The 11826-nt window shown below is 45.4% G+C and overlaps 1 protein-coding gene across 1 annotated transcript in view; it reads left to right on the top strand.

Annotated features, from left to right (window-relative positions):
• Nucleotides 1-1625: 1625 nt before the first annotated feature.
• The window catches only part of ZNF717 (zinc finger protein 717), a 47458-nt gene continuing 37257 nt past the window's right edge, over nt 1626-11826 (top strand). Inside the window, 1 exon segment of the mRNA NM_001132579.1 lies at nt 1626-1810. The gene's annotated coding sequence lies outside the window, so the exon portion shown is untranslated.

Genomic DNA, 11826 nt, shown 5'->3' with positions numbered 1-11826 from the left:
AAAACCAGGGACAGGTTTTAGGCAAGAGTCACACTGAGGAAGGGCAGGTTCTTGGAGTCGCTCAGGAAGGAATTCAAAAGCAAGCCTGTGGTGGAAGAAAGTAGCTCTATGGAGGCACTGGCGGTGTAACAGCCCTGCGTCTGCTCCTGCAGGGCAAGGAGCCCTCGGTGGGTTGTGCTCCCAGAGTAGCAGCCTAGGGGTGGCTTGTAGTCATTTTCATAATTCACTTTTAATGGCATGCTAATTAAGATTACTCAGAAATAGCTAGAAATGGGCAGTAACTTCCAGCTGTTTCCATGGCAAGGGGTGGGGACTTCCCGTGCTGCCATGGCGTTGGCAAACTGTCACGGCGCTGGTAGGAGCGTCTTCTGGTGATCTGAGGTGTGAGGTGCTTTCGCTGCCTCTCCCAGTTTCCTGCGTGCCTCTTATCTGAAAGCCCTTCACACCCCCATCTGCCCACCTACAAACTTCACTGCCCTTTCACCCCACCCCCGTTTCACACGCACCCCCACATCAACCCTGAGCATTCAAGCCGGCGTTTCCCTGTTAGGAACCTCGGTGGTAGCCGGAGCTCTGAGAAACCCCTAGGCAGAACTCCTTGCCTAGTTTGTGGCAGAAGTCAGGGAAGGAAAGGCAAAGTTCAGGTCTTTCTCACAATAAATAAATAAAGATAGGTAGATTTGATTGATTGATGGATGAAACGTGGGAGTTTATGGGCAAATATTTATCAGACACTGGAAGTGTAAATTGTCACAAAGATTATGGAGTGCATCTGTCTTATGACACTGTTATTTTATCCTAGTATATGCACTAGAGCATTTTTTCTAACTGTGTAAATTGAAGGCTCACAAATTAGTTTAGTGAGAGAAAAGATAACTGATTGGAAGAGAATTACCATATTCATTAGTTGTGTTTTTAAAAATTTAAAGTAAAATAGAGACATGATTTTTTTCATGATTTCGAATGCATCTATAAAAAATAGACATGAGGGCTGGGCGCGGTGGCTCACGCCTGTAATCCCAGCACTTTGGGAGGCCGAAGAGGGCGGATCACGAGGTCAGGCGTTCGAGACCAGCCTGGCCAACACGGTGAAACCCCGTCTCTACTAAAAATAGAAAAATTAGGCGAGTGTGGTGGCGCGCGCCTGTAATCCCAGCTACTCAGGACGCTGAGGCAGGAGAATCGCTTGAACCCGGGAGGCGGAGGTTGCAGTGAGCCGAGATCGCGCCATCGCACTCCAGCCTGGGCGACAGAGCGAGACTCCGTCCCCCCCCCAAAAAAGTTACTCATTAACAGCATAGACCAATCGGCCTCTATTGAAATTTCTCCATTATTTTCACAATGTCCCAGGCTGTGAAACCAGGATTTAATAAAGAAGCAGAATGCCACATCTGTGTCACCTGGGTAGGGACCAGTCCTGATCCATTAAGTCCGGGTCTCCGGGTAACTGGACTCACTGCTAGGCAAAACAGAATGTCCGGCGTGGGTTCCTAACGGGGGGCCGCAGAGCCTCATGGGAAATGTAGTGTCACCTTCCAATGATGTTACCATCAAGGACCTTGGAAACCTGCTTTTCTCTCTGCGCATGCGCCTGCCCGCCCACTCCGCCATTTTCCTCCGGAAGTGCGGAACCCAGGGGCGGTCCTGCAGCTGGGCAGGCCTGGGGCTTGGTTCTATGTCCATGCGGGTCGGTGCGAGGGCGAAGAGGAAACTGTGGGCCTCGGGGGATCCCGGGGAGCCGGACCAGTGTTCCCCAGTTGTTGGAGCAGACGCGTGAGCGCATCGCGGGCGGGCAGGGCCTGACGTGCAGGTGCGGGCCGCGGACCCTGGCAGGGGCTGGGAGGACAGGCGTGGGGTCCTGGCAGTGAAGCGGGTTCCAGAGGCGCAGGAGCGTGTAGGCGAGGCCGGTGGCTCTGGGCCCGGAGTCTGCAGGCCGCGCTCCTGTCCTGCCGCTGATGGGCCCGGTTATCAAGCCGCATGTCGCTCAGTTTGCCCATCTGTCCCGGTGCTAACACACTGTTCTCGGGAGACGTTCGCCATTCCCAGAGAAGTAGTGCGAAACGCGTGCGCCTCGAGTCTTAAACTGGGCGTTTGTATTAGTTGGGTTTCCCTGTGTCTCTTTAGCAAGTGAAGTTTCTGGTTTCTTCCTTCACTGTGTGACCTGCCTAGTCCTCCGGGGTTGCGTTTACGGAAGTTTGTACCAGACCTAGTTTCCAGGGAAGAACTCACTGATTCCGCGAGGGAGGTGGGGTACTGGATGATGGTCTTCAGCCTTAAGGGTACTTCAGTCTTAACCGTGTGTTATAAAGTTTGAAGGGGAGGGTTCCCTATGAATAAGAAGCGCACTTGAAAGAACAGCCCTCTGGTCTAACCTCTCACTGGTGCTTCAGAGGAGGAAAAAAGGTCACAGGTGAAGATCCTAGTTTTCCTCGCTCAGGAAATATTAATTCTGCTCCCTAGAACGTACAAGATTTGCAAAGACTAGATGATAGTGGAAGGTTTGGACAAACTTTCAGAAGGTTGAGGTGAATTCGGCTGAGAAGAACAGGCAAGGACCTAGGAAATATTCCTTATTTGAAGGGGCCTGAAAGTGTGGTCTGGGGTGCAGGAGTGACCTGTCATACTTGAGAAGATTAAAATACTCTCCAAACACAGTCCCATTCCTTCAGCCTTAGCTCGTTGTTTCCAGCGTCTGAGATATATTAAACCTAGTCCATCACCAAACTTAGCGTTAGATTGTGAAGTTCTATTTATTGTATTTGATTTGTAATTTAAGACTTTCTCCCCCTACATAATTTTGTTAAAAACATATTGAATTCTGTTCACTTAGGTGTAACAGTGAATACTTGCTGTTTAAGGAATTAATTAAACCTTACTGGCTTATAAAAAACAACCACCATTTTATTTGTTTGAAGTTCTGTGGATCTGCATTTTGGTGTGGTGGATTCAGCTGGGTAGTTGATACATTTGTGTTGCCTCGATCACAAAAGAGGCCTTGGTCACCTGGTGCCTTGACTGAGCCTGGTTGGTTGAAGATAGTTTCCTTCACAATCTGGCGGTTTGTGGTGACTCTTGGCTAGGCCCTGTGTCTCCATCAGGGTAGCTCCAGACCTCCTCACAATATGACTGTGTCCAAAAAGGCAAGAACCAATGGATAGTTGCGTGACATTTTCCATTGTCCATTCACTGGACAAGTCAGATAGAAAAGCCCAATTTATTGTCAGACCATAATATGAGGGCTTGGATTCAGGGAAAGGTGTTATTGGGAAATGTGAGTAGAATGGTGTACTGCAGGAAATACATATTATGTACATTTAAAAAAACGTAATTGTAGGCCAAAATTGCTGGGTTGCAAGATGCACTTTACATGATGTTCAGGTATAGAAAAGCAAGATGTACTGTCATGGGAGCACTCATGAAGTTATTTGTGGAGTCCCCATATTAATAGGAAAATAGTTAATACAGCCCAGTATATTTCTATAACATTTATTTTAGTGAACTTATAATGTTTCTTTGTATTAAATTATTAGATTATATCTTTAGGTAATATTGTTGTTAAATTAGTAGGTAATATATATTTTTATTCAAAAATAAATTGTGCATCTAATGTCTACCAATTAATGTACTTGTAGATGTATCTTATCTTAACTTGAGTCTTTGCTGCCCCTAATGAGGCGTGAAGGACTCTTCTCCCACGGGGAAGTTTTTCTTTTTCAGGAGGGAGGAGGGCTTTTCCAGGTAATGTGTCTAGAGTGTTGGGCAGAAGAATCTGGGATCACACCACACCAGTTCTCTCCTTAATCCACGTCATTTGCCTTCTCTCCCAGCTATGTTTCCAGTGTCCTCTGGGTGTTTCCAAGAGCTACAAGAAACAAATAAATCTCTGGTGAGTTGTTTATTTGTTCTTCACTTTGTTTTACACTGTATTTTCTGAGTTTATGGGTGTCTGTGAATTAAAAAGGAAAAGTAGAAATAAGTAAAACTCAGGTTGAAGGAAATATACATAAATAAGATAAAGCTGACCTGTAGATATAGGCAGGTTATAAGAGCTTAGAGTTGTCTAAGTTGAGTGCAAATTTTCCTCTGACGTTTCTGATGCTGTGACAAAAAAGGCAGTCGTGGTTGTTACATGATTGGAATGGAACCCGAGAAGAGAGCATGCTGTGTTCTTGTGGGACAGGAAAGCTTGTGTGCACCAAGTCTGAACCACCACCTTCATTGGTGACAGATTATGTGCTGGAACATATTTCACACCGGCCTGGCAGTAAACACTTGTAGTGTTGTGCAGTGGAAACGGTCATCTTCTGCTAAAGCACAGCGTGTTGTGCAGTGGAAACGGTCATCTTCCGCTAAAGCATGGCGTGTTGTGCAGTGGAAATGGTCATCTTCCGCTAAAGCATGGCGTGTTGTGCAGTGGAAAGGGTCCTCTGCCGCTAAAGCACAGCTTCCATCATAAGGTATGCTCCTTGCTCGAAGAATGTGGTCCCAAACAGCTTTTGGGAGGTCCTCCTTGATTCATGGATGAAACCCGGAACATCTTGAGGACTGAGTTAACCACAGGTCCTTAAATAACTCTCCACACATTTTTCTTAGTTTATCTCTACGTGCAGGGTGTGCAGCAGCCTGTTCAAAGTTATATTTTCTGGGAAATATTACCAGTGTTTATTTGCAATTTAGCCCACTCTGTGTAGTCCTAACTTATTTCTTCGAAACTCACCATTAACCTAAATAATAGTCAAATTTAGGGGGACTGTATTTTCATTACTCGAGTCTTCTACCGTAGTTGAAACGGTCGTACCCGAGAGAGTTAGAGAGAAACGCCACACTTTGAGACGAATTCAGGAGTCCTTTATTAGCCGGCGACTGAGAGACGGCTAACGCACGAAATTCTCTCAGCCCCGAAGAAGGGGCGAGATTTTCTTTTATACTTTGGTTTAGAGAGGGGAGGGGGAATTCTAGCTGCAGCAACTTTACAGAAGAAAAAACAGACAAAAACGTTAAAAAGACAGATGGTTAAAGGAAAACAAACTGTTCCGAGTGCAGGGGCTTTAAATTCACCACAAAATGGTAGGTGAGGGGGCTCTGGGTGTTATCTGCTGGACAAACATGGGGGCTTTATGATACTATCTCTGAGTAAATTGCTGGGAACTGTGGACATCGCTTGCCTCAGCACTTTATCAGTTAATTGCACTCTTTGATATGTTGAAAGTCGGCTTGCACAAGTTAAAGTCCTTGAGGAAAGGGGGTGGGTAAGGAACCCTTGATGTCTTATAAATGAAGGAGCCAAATGGAGTTTGTCCGGTTTTCTCTGCTAAGGGAGAGTCTATTCATATTAAAAACAAGGTTAGGTATCTAAGGAAGAGTCTATTCATGTTAATACAACGTTGGGTATTACAAAACATCTGTTCATGATCCAGAAATTCTTCTGTGTTAGTTCTGTTAAAAGAAAAACTTTAAAGGAGTTTAATTGAGCAATAAACGATTCACGAATCGGACAGTCCCCAGAATCACCGCAGATTCACAGAGACTCCAGCGCAGTCATGTGGTGGAAGATTTATAGACAAAAGGGAAGTGGCATACCGAAATCGGAAGTGAGGTACAGAAACAGCACAGCGTTTGCCTTGTTTGAACACAGTTTGAACACTTGGCAGTGACTGAGTGGTTGAAGTTTGGCCACTGGGATTGGCCAAGACGCAGCTGTTGTTCCAGGTGCATACTCTCAGGTTAGGTTTTCGTTCTTGTCTACCTATTAAGGTAGGTTGCAGTTCATCCACAAGGACTCATATGTAGAATTATGGAGTCCTTCTCAGGCCATACTCAGTTCACTTTAACAATTCCTTCCCTTTGGTTATTTTCTCAATTTTGAGAGATTGGCCAAAACTTCAGGCACTGGTGTCACTGTTACCATTGCAAATGTACTTACTTGGTTTAGAAACCCACTGGGAAATAGACCAGTGAGTTTTGAAAAGGTGGAACAAGGACTTGAGTAGAAGGTACCTTCTTATGCTGGAACGTCCTGTTTACAGGAGAAAAACAAAACCTGGTTTGTTCTAGGATTTATGTGTTTCCTTAAAGTCTTACTTTGATTATGTTACATTTAGCATGAGTGACTCCATTTTTGTTTGCTTTGGTCTGTTGGGACCTATTGCATGAGCTTAGTTTAAAACAATGGTCTCCCATAATTTTGCTTAAAAAATTCCTCCTTTTGGCTGGGCACGGTGGCTCACACCTGTATTCCCAGCACTTTGGGAGGCCAGGGTGGGCGGATCACAAGGTCAGGAGATTGAGACCATCCTGTCTAATACGGTGAAACCTCATCTCTACTAAAAATACAAAAAATTAGCCGGGCATGGTGGTGGGCGCCTGTAGTCCCATCTACTTGGGAGGCTGAGGCAGGAGAATGGCCTGAACCCAGGAGGCAGAGCTTGCAGTGAGCCGAGATTGTGCCACTGCACTCCACTCTGGAGTGAGACTCTGTCTCAGAAAAAAAAAATTCCTCCTTTTTAGTCAAGTTCTCACTTAGTTGAGAGTGTGACCAAAATGTAGGGCCTTAGCACCACTCTTAGTTACCATCGTTTTGGGTTCCAGATTTAGCACGTCACTCCCATTGTTTTGGGTTTTGGGTTTAGCACATCACTCCCATTGTTTTGGGTTCCGGTTTTAGCAGGTAACTCCCATTGTTTTGGGTTTCTGGTTTAACACGTCACTCCCATTGTTTTGGGTTTCCGGTTTTAGCACGTCACTCCCGTTGTTTTTGGTTCCGGTTTTAGCACCTTACTCCCATTGTTTTGGGTTTCTGGTTTAGCATGTCACTCCCATTGTTTTGGGTTTCCAGTTTAGCATGTCACTGATAGGTTATGGTGTCCTTATGGTTGCACATTTTTTTTTTTAACCTCTTGTCATTCCAGTTGAAGAGATACCATTCGACATTTTAGAGATGGCTGCATGCAAACTCTTAAAACATTTGAGGAAGTACAGTGCGCCAGGGAGACTCTTATGACTACTGGGATAACACTAAGAATTTGGCATATGCTCCTTACTCAGAGTCCCCATAAATCAAACCACCTAAAATCAAATAGATTAAAGAATAAGTTAGGTAAAGAATTTACTTGCTTAACTAAGTGGGTTTTTTTGTTAATTCCGTACAACCAAATCTTTATAATACCCGATGTTTTCTCCATATGCCATAAGTGTTAGCAGCTGCACAGATACTTAAGAGTTTCATGATAGTAGAGAAGTCTTGATCTGTGATCTTGGGAAAAACTGTTCACATTAAGGATGCCATCTTCTTCTGGGGGGAAATTGTCCTTGTTAGCTTTACCTTAAGGGTTCTAATGGGCATACAGTTCCGAGTGTGGAGGGACCCTTCTGAGTTGTGAGACTATGAACCCAAAGTTTAAGGTTTTAAAGTTTTGCTGTCATGTGGATGGCAAGGGCAGTCCTTCTTTGATGTTCTCAGAAGATCCAGTCATCAGATTCTAGATTGTGAAGGGGTTGACTGTCCTCAGTGAACCATAAAAGGCTTTCTTTAGCTGGTGAAAATACACTTCAGAGTAATAATCTAGTGTTTTAACATCAACCCTCTTGCATGGAAGAACTTTTATACAACCAGAAAACATGCACTGAAAATGACAACTGAATGAAATCCCTTTATAAAATGTTTAAATGGCCCATTGGGTAATGAAATGTACCTGAAGTTTTGATTGTTTCCCTAGGAATATAGGTTTCACAAACCAAACATTGGTTGTAAACTATTTTAGCAATTTAGAAATCACCACACCAATATATTTAATTTGGATCATTTTATCTTTTCCATGATGAGTTATGGAATGCAGAACTTTTAATAACAAAAGCTTTAAGGACTTGAGAAGGACAAGGTGGCCATCCTGGTTCTTCATGAGTTATGGAATGCAGAACTTTTAATAACAAAAGCTTTAAGGACTTGAGAAGGACAAGGTGGCCATCCTGGTTCTTCATAAGTCCGTGCTTAATTAACATTAGACTTACATCCTCTTGAATACCAGCTGTTTCTCCAAATTAGGTGCATGGCACTGGTAACTGATGAGTTATAGGTAATTTGACTTAGACCATGGAGTTTATTTAAATTATATATCTAAACAATTTCAGTATTGGTGATTTAGCATGCAAATCTGGCAAAATATTTCCTTGGTATTCAATTTTTGTTTTACTTGGGTTAGCAGTTTTATAAACCAGTTGGTCTTTTTATTAAATTTGGGGAATTTTTTTTTTTTTTTTTTTTTTTTTTGAGGCAGTCTCACTCTGCTACCTAGGTTGGAGTGCAGTGGCACGATCTTGGCTCACTGCAACCTCCGCCTCCTGGGTTCAAGCGATTCTCCTGCCTCGGCCTCCTGAGTAGCTGGGATTATAGGCGCACACCACCACGCCCGGCTAATTTTTGTATTTTTAGTAGAGGCGGGGTTTCACCGTTGGCCAGGCTGGTCTCAAACTCCTGACCTCAAGTGATCCGCCTGCCTTGGCCTCCCAAAGTGCTGGGATTGCCGACGTGAGCCACTGCACCCAGCCTAACTTTTGGGAGTTCTTAACCAGTCCAATTCTTGGGGATCGGGGAACTTATGGGGAATTTTTACCCATGATATTAAAGTTATTAGAAACCTGTGTTCACGAGTGTTTTTCAGGGTCCTTTTCATTCTTTCATGAATCTTCTAAGAGACACCATATTCTAGAATTTTGCATGCTTGTGAAGTTTTTAGAAACTGCATCACCATTAAGCAATTAACTGTGGAATTGACTTTAAATAGTTAAAGACAATTGACAAGGAAATTTGGTTATTTCTGTGGTCTACAATAACTTAATAACCATAATTAGGGTGGATGTGGTGGCTCATGCCTGTAATCCCAGCTGTTTGGGAGGCCAAGGTAGGTGGATCACCTGAGGTCAGGAGTTTGAGACCAGCCTGGCCAACCTGGTAAAACCCTGTCTCTACTAAAAATAAAAAAATTAGCCAGGTGTGGTGGCAGGTGTCTGTAATCCCAGCTACTTGGGAGGCTGAGGCAGGAGAATCGCTTGAACCCAAGAGGTGGAGGCTTCAGTGAGCCTAGATCACTCCATTGCACTCCAGCCTGGGCGACAAGAGCGAAACTCTGTCTCAAAACAAAACAAAACAGGTAATTGTGATAGCATACATATAGACATATTAGAATTTTAGAAATCCTGGCCAGGTGCAGTGGCTCAGGCCTGTAATCCCAGCACTTTGAGAGGCCGAGGTGGACGGATCATGAGGTCAGGAGATCGAGACCATCCTGGCTAACATGGTGAAACCTCGTCTCTACTAAAAATACAAAAATTAGCCAGGCGTGGTGGTGGGCGCCTGCAGTCCCAGCTACTTGGGAGGTTGAGGCAGGAGAATGGCGTGAACCTGGGAGTTGGAGCTTGCAGTGAGCCGAGATCGCGCCACTGTACTCCAGCCTGGGTGACAGAGCAAGACTCCGTGTCAGAAAAAAAAACACACAAGAATTTTAGAAATCCTATACAATTTGAGAACGGATTGATGACATACACTAAATATAACCTGAAGAAGGTTCAATGTTATTTTTTATTTTGACAGTGCTTCCCATGTGACTTAACATGTTAAATAGTCCTGTTTACCTCTCTTTTGGGTGCTTCAGGGGCCTCTGTAGCATCCCAAAGTTAGAGGTCAGAAAAGACAATTTTGAAGTTGAAATTTGATTTTGGGAAGCCTATTAAATATATTAAAGGTTTAAACACTTGATGTTATGAAATAGAATTCCAGGTCACCATAAGTCATTCATTTACCTAGAATCATGACTTAAAAAATTTTCAAACAGCAAAAATCTTTAATCATTGGTAGAGGGAAGACTTACCTTCCTGAACAATCTGCCTCTTGTTTTTCCTTTTTTTTTTTTTTGGTAGTTTATTTACAAGGCAAACAAATTTTTCATTACTTTTTAATATTACCTGAAAATCTTCTTTAAAGAAAGCCAAATGTCACCCAATTTTTCATAAAACCTTATAGACAAATCTATTATTATTATTATTTTTTCTCAGATGGATTTTCCCTCTTGTTGCCCAGGCTGGAGTGCAATGGTGCGATCTCGGTTCACTGCAACCCCCTGCCTCCCAGGTTCAAGCGATTCTCCTGCCCCAGCCTCCTGAGTAGCTGGGATTAGAGGCATGCACCACTATGCCCAGCTAATTCTGTGTTTTTAGTATAGCCAGGGTTTTTCCTTGTTGGTCAGGCTGGCCCTGAACTCCTGACCTCAGGTGATCCAGAAGGACTCTAGTGGCTGGGGATGTGGAGCAGGCACCCAGCCCTCTTTTTGTGGCCAGCATGGACTTCCTCCCAGCCTGGCAGTGTCAGGTAGTCAGGTTTGTCTGGCTTCTCCCAGGGTGTGTGCCCAAGAGGCCCAGGCAGAAGCTGTAAGGCCTCTCATGATCACCCCTCAGAAGTCCCAGAGCATCTCTCCTACCACACTGTCCAGTCGTACTCATCACTGAGACCAGCCACGATTCAAGGGGGGAAGGTGATTAGATTCCCCTTTTGATGAGAAGCATAGTAGGAACCTGTAGCAGTCTAATAAACCATAGCTTGTCCTCTGGCTACAAACTATTAACATTTCTCCCACATGCAAATTATGCTTTGCCCCTCTCAAAAGCCCCAGAATGGTTTTCCTTATGGCACTGGCTGGAAGCCCAACTGAATCCTGAATCAGGCTGTGATTGTGGTGGCCTGTCATCTGCCCCCCCGACACACTCAGCCGCAGTGAGGACTGAATCACTTTGTGGTGGCCTGTCATCTGTCCCCCACACACTCAGCCGCAGTGAGAACTGAATCAGGTTGTGGTGGCCTGTCATCTGTCCCCACACACACTCAGCCACAGTGAGGACTGAATCAGGTTGTGGTGGCCTGTCATCTGTCCCCCACACACTCAGCCGCAGTGAGGACTGAATCAGGTTGTGGTGGCCTGTCATCTGTCCCCCCACACACTCAGCCACAGTGAGAACTGAATCAGGTTGTGGTGGCCTGTCATCTGTCCCCCCACACACTCAGCCGCAGTGAGGACTGAATCAGGTTGTGGTGGCCTGTCATCTGTCACCCCACACACTCAGCCACAGTGAGAACTGAATCAGGTTGTGGTGGCCTGTCATCTGTCCCCCCACACACTCAGCCGCAGTGAGGACTGAATCAGGTTGTGGTGGCCTGTCATCTATCCCACACACACTCAGCCGCAGTGAGGACTGAATCAGGTTGTGGTGGCCTGTCATCTATCCCACACACACTCAGCCGCAGTGAGGACTGAATCAGGTTGTGGTGGCCTGTCATCTGTCCTCCCACACACACTCAGCCACAGTGAGGACTGAATCAGGTTGTGGTGGCCTGTCATCTGTCCCCCCACACACTCAGCCACAGTGAGGACTGAATCAGGTTGTGGTGGCCTGTCATCTATCCCACACACACTCAGCCGCAGTGAGGACTGAATCAGGTTGTGGTGGCCTGTCATCTATCCCACACACACTCAGCCGCAGTGAGGACTGAATCAGGTTGTGGTGGCCTGTCATCTGTCCTCCCACACACACTCAGCCACAGTGAGGACTGAATCAGGTTGTGGTGGCCTGTCATCTGTCCCCCCACACACTCAGCCACAGTGAGGACTGAATCAGGTTGTGGTGGCCTGTCATCTGTCCCACACACACTCAGCCACAGTGAGGACTGAATCAGGTTGTGGTGGCCTGTCATCTGTCCCCCCACACACTCAGCCACAGTGAGAACTGAATCAGGTTGTGGTGGCCTGTCATCTGTCCCCGGACACACTCAGCCACAGTGAG

The sequence above is a fragment of the Pongo abelii genome, chromosome 2 (assembly GCF_028885655.2).
Source record: "Pongo abelii isolate AG06213 chromosome 2, NHGRI_mPonAbe1-v2.0_pri, whole genome shotgun sequence".
Classification (NCBI taxonomy): Eukaryota; Metazoa; Chordata; class Mammalia; order Primates; family Hominidae; genus Pongo; species Pongo abelii.
Note: the sequence above shows the minus strand (reverse complement) of the source record. Positions and strands in the feature narration are given on the sequence as shown.